The sequence below is a fragment of the Electrophorus electricus genome, chromosome 19 (genome assembly GCF_041902795.1).
Source record: "Electrophorus electricus isolate QZ-2024a chromosome 19, ASM4190279v1, whole genome shotgun sequence".
Taxonomy (NCBI): Eukaryota; Metazoa; Chordata; class Actinopteri; order Gymnotiformes; family Gymnotidae; genus Electrophorus; species Electrophorus electricus.
The window spans coordinates 17,470,841-17,481,849 of record NC_137515.1 but is presented as its reverse complement, the minus strand read 5'-3'; the positions used below and the strand labels follow the sequence as shown (position 1 = coordinate 17,481,849).

General features: G+C 36.4%; 1 long non-coding RNA gene across 1 annotated transcript; it reads right to left on the bottom strand.

Moving 5' to 3' along the window:
• Positions 1 to 3,447: 3,447 nt before the first annotated feature.
• Positions 3,448 to 4,324, bottom strand: LOC145652391 (uncharacterized). Its single transcript, XR_014118638.1, has 3 exons — positions 4,238 to 4,324; positions 4,036 to 4,080; positions 3,448 to 3,563 (listed from the first exon to the last, which is right to left on the bottom strand). It is a non-coding gene; the product is annotated as an uncharacterized LOC145652391 (long non-coding RNA).
• Positions 4,325 to 11,009: the final 6,685 nt, after the last annotated feature.

Genomic DNA, 11,009 nt, shown 5'->3' with positions numbered 1-11,009 from the left:
TATTTGTTTTTATTATGACAGTGTTTACTTTGTGAAAGTGTCATGCAGTCTTTCATCCCTACTCTCAGTATTCATATACAACACTACAACTGCCTGAGCACAACCAAAGAGAACGATCATCCAATCATCATACACTCTCCTGTCCCTCATCACCGGATTACTGCTTACAGACTCCTGTCTGCAATTACATCTGCATATTTAAGCCTGTCTGGTTGTTCTACTCTTTGTTACATATTACTACTATGCCTGGTGCATACGTGTTTGTTCTGATGGTTTTTGACTTGGTCTGTCCTCTCATTGTGTTGTTGATGCTCCCCTGGCTTGGTAATGTGTTGGTGCTGGTGTTTGTTGCCTTGACTACAATTTTAGATAGCCCTTCTGAGAATAAACCTGCCCCAACTTTTATTCACAAGCATCTGGCTAGTTTTTTATTGTAACAAAAAGTTTCTTCACTTTAGAATCATTGTACACTTTAATATTTGATTTGGTGTTTGTACCTGCTCTAGCACCTGTTTAGAAATAATAAATAATTATCATGATCATGAGACTCAAGCATTTTACAGACAAAAAAAAAGCCTAAACGTGTAGTTTAGAATGATGAGCTGCATTAAATGTAAATGATGCCAAGGATACGCGAGGACCAAAGACAGAGAGAGAGAGAGAGAGAGAGAGAGAGAGAGAGAGAGAGAGAGAGAGAGAGAGAGAGAGAGAGAGAGAGCATGACAGGCTAATGGACCAGAAAGTTAAAGCTGATGCTTACTGACAAGCAGTGAATTATTCGACTCTGATCTGAGATGTTACCCATAACACACTTTGAGAAGGGAGAAGACATTTGGGCCACTGATGCTGCGACTGAGACAGTGATCCTATTGAAGGCTGCATGAGTTCTTTCTGTAAATAGATCATAAATAGCAAAAAAAAAAAAAAAAAGGTTCAAAGATCCACAGAGACACAGAGTTCCATCACATACATACCAGCAAGCATACTAACATACATACTCACATACAGTCAAGACATTTAGAAGTCAGTTATTTTGTCAGAAAAGACCACTAAACTCTATCACAGGCTGTTGTTGCTATAGGCAACCATTTTAGCTATGAAGCTCTGATGGACTATTTATTTTATCTGATGGACTATTATAGAAGATCTGCTAAGCCATATGGTGTCAAATCATTAGTTTCTATTGGCAAGTAGCTGCAAAAAAATATGAAAAATGTACAGGCGGTCAGTCAGTATTACAAAATAAGCACCTTAAGAGTAATACAAGACCCCACATCCTGCAGGGGGCTCCAGACTCCTGATCACCTTCAGGGTGCATTTTTGCAATAATGATTGGCTGACTGAATTGCTTACATAATGTCTTTCATGAGCACTGTAGGACACACCTGAAATGTTTCTGAATTTTCCAGAGAATAGGAATATTATCCATTGTCTTCTGACATTTTCCTTTGCAGCACAGTAGAACACAAAGATAAAGAATCCTGCAGAAGCAGTAAAGGACTTTTAAATCACCAAACCCATCTTATCTCCTCAGTACTGTTAATATATGTAAATTATATGTGAACAGTTCAGATGTGCTATTACTGTCCAACCAGGTGGCAATGTACATGTGACTATGCTGAGTAAAAGTGGTAGCTCATAATTACATTTGTTTGTATGTAATTCCAAATTTTAAGTTCTGATTAGATCTAATATAATCAGGCTAACTGTGTCACCCAGTGGCTTAATAATTATTGTCGCATAGACTGATCCATTGTAAACTTCTGTAATGGAACTAGGACTGGGCAACTGAAAATGATCTCAGACAAAGAAATGTAAAACTTCATTATTACACAGACTTACATTTTATACACACTTGGTATAAGTACTTGAGTAGGGGTTAGGGATCTATAACAATTAGAAAATAGAGTAGGCGAGCTCTCACCGTGGTCTCTGTGACATAATATCCCAGAGTCAATAAAGAGTCAAAAGCATTAGATAAATATCTTGTTTTGCTATAAGAGGAATTCTATAAAACACTATAAATTTTAAGAAACTGCTTCAATTCAAACCCTGCAGACATTGTCATAATTTGTTACAAATGGTGAAAGAAACAATGGGGGAATTTCCAAGAAAAATCTAGGGTATGATAATATATTTCTAATTATTTTAATTGTGTTTGGATTTGTTGTAATATCACTTCAGTAAGCACATATTCAATAAGAATGTATTCTCATTAACACTTCTGTTATTTGCAAAGGTAATGCATATGTGTTTAAAAAATTAATTAGCAGGGGCTCCTGAGAGGTGCACATGGCTAAGAGAACTCTGCCCCCATGGGTCACTAGTTGTGCGTTCATTTATTAAGTCATTATTATTTAATGCACACGTTAGAATCTGGAAGCTGGGATGAGCTATTATGTGCTATAAAAAGTATACAGTAGAATTTAAAAAATACAATCCATACAACCTTTAGATTGCTTACCGTGCAGTGAGTTACAGATGGTGAACAGGTACATGAAGGTTTGATTAATGGGCCCCCAGGTAAATAAAGCAAGAACCCAGGTAAAGCCAAAAGAGAATGGCAAGTGCTATAACACTACAGACGTTCTGCAAGCCAGTCCGACTGTGACCAGAAATGACGCTTTGCCTTTTAATGCGACATATCAGGACGATCACCACTATGAACGTTCCAAATGTCATCAAGAAGACAACAAAGAAATACAACATCATTGTAGCGTACAAAGTAATGTCTTTTTTTATCCAGCAGCTGGGTAGAAGAAGACAATAAGGTCATGTCAGAACATAAAAGCATATGATTAAAAAAGAGAGACAATAGGAAAAAATGAAAGATTTAGGCATAAGACATCAAAGAGAAACCTGACTACACTTGATAAAAAACAAAACAAAACAAAACACAGATATCAGACCAAGGCCTCTTTTAACAGAGAACCTCAGAGTATTATTATTATTACAATTATATAGCACCATTCTCATACAAAAGGACACTTCACAGACATAGAAGAGTAGAAGTAGATATAAAAGAGTAGTAGAGAGTTAGAAAACAATAACTATACTCTGCAAAAAAAATTTAAATCAGAGCCTGTAGAGCTTGACTGCAATGTAACGAAACAGATTTTTGACTGCTCTCATCAATATAAACTGTTAAAGATGACAAATACTACTTACAAATAATTTGTGGAGTCTTTTAACCTTGTGTAGTTGTTTTTATTGATGGTAATGACAATGATGACCACAATCAGAGGGATGCCTTCGGAGAATAAAAGTATTTTGTTATTTCCTGTTTTTCTACTCAAACAAAACTGCAGATACAAGAAATAAAAAGTGAGATAAAACTAAAATAAAGGACACCTATCCACCTACCCCAGCCAACAATTCCTATCTTAATCATGAAATGATGAAAATAGGTGTTAAACACCGTTGACACCTTAGAGCCATGCCTGGAGAAGGAGAGCTCAGCATCAGCACGCTGAAGCTGGTGAGGTGGTTACAGCTGCACACCGTCTCATTAGCAGTGCGGTTCATCACTTTGCAGCCTTCAGGGCTCCAGCCACCAGCACCACCTGCCAATGAACCAATCACTTAAGGAATCAAAAATGTATTCAGGCAAATAATAATAAACACTGGAAAGATTAGATAATAACTTATTGAAATTTTAGCATCTCCCAAAAAAGTCTTGGAGAATGAAAGTATTTTGTTATTTAAATAGCCTAAACTATTTCTATAGTTTAATTTGGCCAAAGTAGTTACTGATAATAAGGAATTTATAATGCTAGCCCACATATAAGTTACATCATCTTTATTAAGCATGATAGGAACTTCACCATTCATTGTGCTAGTATTTATTTAAACTCTGCTTTGAAACTGGCTTTAGCTTAACTTGTAGTGTTAGTGTAGAAAACTATATGCAGAGATATGATGTAAACAATCCCTGCCAACATTGTCACAGACTTTTTTTTCATTAACTGAATTTGTGCATTTAAACAATAAATCTACTGAGAAATATCCCACAGTTTGATTATGCATAGGCCTCACCATTTAAGTCAAAATCCCAAAATACACAAAATAGTGTATAGTTTCCTGTCGAGAGAAGAGCGGTGACAATAGTTAGTAGACAAGCTTTATTATAAAAAATATGTATAGGATTAGAATAGTTATTTATTGAGAAGAGATTTGAAATTTACTGTCATCATAAAACTAAAATCATTTATGGGCATGCCAGGATGCTTTTACTCACCATATAGGACATGGAACTCTTCGTATTTCTCAAAGTTATTACTATGTTGTCTGTCAGATTGGAGATGGACAGGTTGGCCACACTGGCAGACAAAACTCCACTAATCAGCATGCTTTTGTCTGGGTTGAGTGCCTTGTCCTACGCACAGCCATGACAGAAATACATGTGTCTTTCATTTGTACAAATGAAAAGCATGTTTGTATTTGTACAAATGAATGCCTATGTTGTAAACTCTTATACAAACTATCCAGGCCTAGAGCAGGCCAGACGTGTATATTGGTAACTAAAAAGGCACACTATTTTTACATAAGTAAATTAAAGATAGGTTGACCTAACACGTACTCGGTGTAACTACAGATATCTTTTGTTGAAATACAGCCAGGTCACATGCAAATAAACTGCATACAGCTAAGGCTTTGAAAAGTTCCAAGATGAGTACCTGGAAAAGAGTGCTCTTCTGGTAGAAGTTAAACTGGACTCTGGAGGCCATCTGCTGCTCCTGAGTGGTGAGGTTCTTCGTGAGGGAGGCGAGGAGCAAGACAGAGCCCTGAGGAAAGAAGAGCTGTGGGCCACCATCAATCTAAAAAACAAAAAGAAGCAACTTGCAAACTAACTGCAATCGATCCTCTGGTTTCATACTTAGAAATACATTAATTCATAAATCGTAAGATAGACATCTCTGACAGCAGTTACACAACTCTGGTTATGAACTTTCATTCAGCCACTGTAGTTTGAAAAATCCCTTTTCTGTGAAATCTTACAGAAAGTAATTAATATCTTAAGCCACTGCAAATGTATGTTTCCCAAAGGCATCACTGCACACGAAACCAATGTGTTCTGAAATAACCTCACAGACAAACACTCATTTTTTATGTACACAATTTTTGAGTCTTTATAAGTGTGCAGATTGGTAATACAAATATTACCTGCACGTTGGAAATAGTTATGCTAAATGTAGTCTGTTCAAAATGAGCACTGTCCAAGCTTTTTACTGCCAAAGCCAAAAAAAGGGGATTAAATAATCTCATTCTGTCCATTCAAAACCAGCTTCAAGCCAACTTCATCCACCAGCTCAATGATCCTGATCAAGCAAGAATGACAGATGAATAGTCAAATACAGAACAGGGGAAACCAACAAAGAAACACAAAACTACACAGCAGAGATTGACAGTAAAACCAAATAGATATAACAACAGTTATGCCTCCAAAAGAAGTGATGTCTTTAAATATTGTTACATCTCCAATGTGCCCCATCTAACTTGCTGGGGTAGAGCTAGGCCAGTGGGTGGCAACAGGGGAAACTTGTTCTATAGGCGAGCGCTGGCCAGGTAAAATACCAAGATAAAAGAGGACTGATGTCTCATGGGAAGTCACAGACTGAGATGAGGTTTTGTGTGTGTTATTTTGCTTTGTTTCATAGATTTTTGTCCTTGTGGACATATCTTTAATCATGATTATACTTTAAGATCGAAAGCTCTAATAAACTTGATATGTCTTTTGCTACCATGGGTCCGTCCTCCTTTCATGCCTGTCTCCTTCCATGGCTTGTGACTAGCTGGGTAAAATTAAAAAAAAAATTTTCATTGAAGTAGTTTTTGGTTTATTTCATTGTTTACAAGTGTGAGGGTAAATAATTACTTTGTGTGATTGATTGCTGTATAAAAAGTAAGCTCTGGTTAAGTAGAGTTTCAGATATGTGTAACATTGAGTGGTAAGGAGGCAGACACATGCGGAGAAGAGCGAGATCAAATCCAAAATCAAAGTTGTTGTCGTACTCCAGGGTCAAAGAGCCAACACGGAGAACACGGGGATACGTGAGTAACAAAATAAACACACACACGAAGGGGAAGCAGGCTATAACTAAGGCTAGGCAAAGCTCAGGGCTAGGAAACACAAAGGTTAGGAGTACAAACCAACACAACCATACAAATAAACATGCAAACATTCAATGAACTAAATACATACACAAATCATTCAATCACATTCCATCAATGAATCAATGAGTGGTTGGTCTTGCCTCCCCCATGTTCCATGCTCTCACCATATCTGTGTGGGTTGCGTTCAGGGTCTATGGTTTCCTCCCAGAGTTCAAAGACACACAAACACACACACGCTGCTTAATTGGCTGCTGCTTCTCATCAGTGTGTGTGCGTATGTGTATGTGTGTGTCTGTGTCTGTGTGTGTGTGTGTGTGTGTGTGTGTGTGTGTGTGTGTGTGTGTGTGTGTGTGTGTGTGTGTGTTTGAACTCTGGGAGGAAACCATAGACCCTGAATGTAATGTGATTGTAAAAGAGTTTTGTCTTTGGGTTTGAGAAAGATATTATATAAATCCTTGGGTTTGAGATGTCACTAATAATAATAACAGTTTTATCCTTTTCATGTGTTCATCTCATGTGTACAGTGTTTATCATGAGACTTGTACTATAATTGACTTGTATTGTAAATTAATTAAATAGTAGAAACATTTCCATCATGAATGTATACCTTTGTAAAGTGAATGTACTTTAAATATAATGAACTTTGAATAAGCCCATAGCTTCCTAGTGCTAAATATAAAGCATGCAAATATTATAGTTAAAAATGTGTGTCCCTCTATACTATACATGCATGCTATATATAATAATAATTATATATATATATATATATATATATATATATATATATATATATATATATATATATATATATATATATATATATATATGCATATATGTTACTACATGCTGTAATTATTATTATTTCCATATTTAAAATGAAGGTAACTACTTTGCTCATACATTGGCAAGCTATAGATATTTTAACATTTAGCTACCGAACTCAAAGAGGACATTATTGAAAACCTTACTTTGTCGCAGATACAAATGGCAATGTAGCACTCTGTATGAACAAAACATTTTTAGGTTGCCATGCTCTTCCTGAAAACATTCATAATCCACTGAAACATTCAGGCCATGCAGCCATTTCTAACTCAAAGGTAACTTACCAGAAAGGCTGTCGTACTATTTAAATATTGATACTGAAAATAAAAGGAATAATAACACAGTTAATAATGGTAAGCAGCAAGGAGCAATGTTTCTTACATAACTCTAATTTAATTACTATTTAATATATGTATGTACATAAAAGCACATGATTTAAAAATGCCTGCTAGTAAAAATATGGAGCATACCAGTTTGTGTAATGTGGACATATCATCTTATATTCAAATGATGAAAAAATACAACCTTTGAACAAGATAAAATTCTCAGCAACATCAACCATATGCACCTCAAACATTTGTATACGAATGTAGGCCTCCTCCAGGCAATATTTTTGCTTTACTGACTGCTAGTGCAATTCCTAGTGCTGTCACCACCCATGACCACTAGGAGGCCACACAAGCAGAATCAACCACACTCACACTCTAATTGACTGGGGTAAATGGCTTAGCGGCTTAGCATTATGTTATCTTTAGACGCTGTGCTGTTTGGGCGAGGATCTTTTTTTCAAGAAGATGGCAAAGCAAGTTTGCAAGTTGCTGTGAAAACGAATGACTGCCAGATGCTGTAAACGTAAATATAACATGTAAAAAGTCGTGAAGTACATAGCAAAAAACAAAAGGATTTGGTGAAGGCAGAGCACAGAGCACACAGCTCATTTTCAGAAGTGCAAGCAGTCAAAGCGCACTTAGCAAAGGACAGCTGTGTTTATATGTATCGATCGGTTTAATAAATGTTTGCGGCCATATTTAAATCTGGCAATGGTATATTAGATGTCCCAAAACTAATTAGAGCTGAATTCAACAAAGCTTATCTACTGAGTAGATGCTACCTATTTTGAGAAAATATGACCTTTGGATAGCTGGATTTTAATCAGATTATAGTTTAGACCAGGGGTGTCCAAATCCTGTCTTGCAGGGCCGGAGTCCTGCAAGGTTTAGTGATTGCTCTGCTCAGACGCCCTTAATCACAGCTGCAGGATTCTAGTTATACTAAATTATAACCTATCAGACTGAAAACCAAAGTGCAGGGTAACTTTATTTATTTATTTATTTATTCATTCATTCATTCATTCATTCATTCATTCATTCATTCATTTATTTATTTATTTATGTGAGAATGTAGCCAGGGAGTAAGTAGGACATGTCCATAGACCTACTCAGTGCTGTGTCATAATCAGAGGTACCAGAGGTACCAGTTTCCCACGCCCATATTTCTTGTTCAGCGGTACCAGAGGTACCAGTTTCCCACTCCCATATTTCTTGTGTGTGTCAGCATACTTGGCCAATTTATTCTGAAGACATACTGAGTGACACCTCTGCTTATTGGAGGAGCTTTGTCTTATGTCTTGCAGGAAGGATCTTGCATATTTACAGAATATTGCCATGCTAGCATGTTCATGTATATTCACAGAATTACAAATCCAGAGGGTTTTATGGACAGATGACACAGATGGGAACAATGTTTTGGCTACAAAAAAGACATCACAGACAGAAAAGAACCTTACACACCATAAAACAAGAATCAAGTGTCCAACATAACACATACATAAAGACTCACCAGTGATGTGATCTGTGTGCTGTTCAAGTTGGGGTCCATGATTGTAATGCTGAAATTGTTAAATGATACTAAAACAAATAAAATAGGAAGGGAGAGGTAATGTATAAACTGAAATGACAATGCAATGATAACCATTTATATTATATAGATTTTAGAGCAAAATTGTACCATTGCTGCAGAGTAATGAATGATCATTTATTCCATTTCCTGAAAAGACGTCAATTAGACAGCTCTTTTAATTTAATCATTTCTGAAATGTATGTGCATTTTCTAAAATCTGCTATACACAAACACATAACAGACTTGCAAATAATGTTTGATTTCTGTATTTAAATTATTTTACACATAGCTTAGACTACTTGTGAGTCTCTACTGCACTGCACATATGTAGGTCTTATACATTCCTTTTAACCAACCTAGTAGATCCTTTCGAGTTTTACAGCATCAGCATCTGTGTTTAAAAATGCAGGTCCTCACATTTAAAAGCATATTCTGTGACAACAGACAGTGTACTTCTAAATGAGCTGTTGAACTCTGCATGTCTAAGTCCTACTGTAGGCATCAGGAGGCATAGAAAGCAGTTTACTCTGCTGCAATAACTACAACTGAGAGCCTTGTCTAAGCAGGCCTAAGTCCCACTGAGCTTCCCTGAAAGAGATTGGACAGAAACGCCAAACCAAAGCAGAACATTAGTGCACTGCATTTTTTGTCACTTCTGAAGAAAAGTTGAAGACATTCTGTGTACTTTTTAATTAATAATGCAAGATTCAGAGACAAGTTTCCCAAACAATACTTTAATAATTACAAATGTTATTTGTATATTGTGTATAATGTTTTCATTTTAAAGTTTGTAGATATGATGTAATAATTCTAGCAAGTCTCCAACACTCAAACCTTTGACTACTAATACATATGTGGAAACTAAACCTCTTGAAATAAAATATGAAAACTTTGACGTTTTAAGACCTCAAAAAGACTATCTGCAATGAATGTGGATTCTAAACCCGCTCAGTAATTTCCAAAAATATCAAATGAATGCAGCCATGATGAAGCCAGTAAACCAAACCATAGATAAGGGCAAGATCTACAGATGTATGTTCTTACCTACGTGACCATGCAGAAAGAGGGCAGGACATGTTTCACAGACCATCCACAGACATATGTACTTGCCATCCTTCTGCAACAATGAGAGCAGCCACGTCTCAACATGGCCCATTATGCCCTAACAATGCACTGCTCGACCTGTCCAATACATTTACATTACATCTACAGCTTCAGTTTTTAGAGGATGCTATTATCCTGAGCGACTTACAAAGGTGCTTTGTCATCTACTCATAGAATATATCCTAGCCAGTACAGTAGGTCAGAGTTGAAGATACCACTGAACTAGAATACTCTTGAAATACAGGGATCAGTGCTGAAACATAGAAGTGCAAAACATGTATAAGAAACAAGCAACTAGGTTCAGACAAGAAGCCTTGAATTCAACTGAATCTAAGGCAAAAGTAAATAAATTCAGAGCATACCTTAACCAACCAGAGGAAAGTCCAAGAGAAAATCCAAAGCACATAGTAAAAATCCCCTGTCATGAATGTACAGAAGCTGTTATACAAGAGGAACAGGATATGGAAATTTCCCGTTCAGCAGAATATCTCAGAAAATGAGATGCAAATAATAATCTAAACATTATAACCACGGATGGAAATGAAACATGTTACATTTTGCCAATAAAACGTATGTATGATATATATATTAACCATTCAAGCCTACAGCTACAGATGAAAGGAGAATTTAAAGTGGGAATTTAATGCAAAACCATGGAATGAGAAGTGCAACATGCAGCTCATTACAGAAAAAAGCAATGTCTTGGGTAATTAATGGCACTTGATTCTGTGGGGAAATTCCTTCACAGAAGCAACTGTTAATTCCCAGTAGCACATTTATGGCACTTGTAATGTGAAGAATTTCTATAGACAATGCCTGCAATAATACTTGCAAATCAAAGACAAGGCCAAAGAGACTGTTTGCCACATGTACATCCCTTTCCAACTCAGTGGAAAATAATTGCACAATCCAGATTAAAAATATAGGAGTAATGTATGGTTTGGATATAATGGTGGAGAATGTAAACACTAATATGTAAAAGAAGGTGGGGTGAATACATAATCACTTCTGAAAAATGTGTAAAAACATGGGTTCTTTGTGTGATTGTTGGACATTCTCCAGAGGGTGCC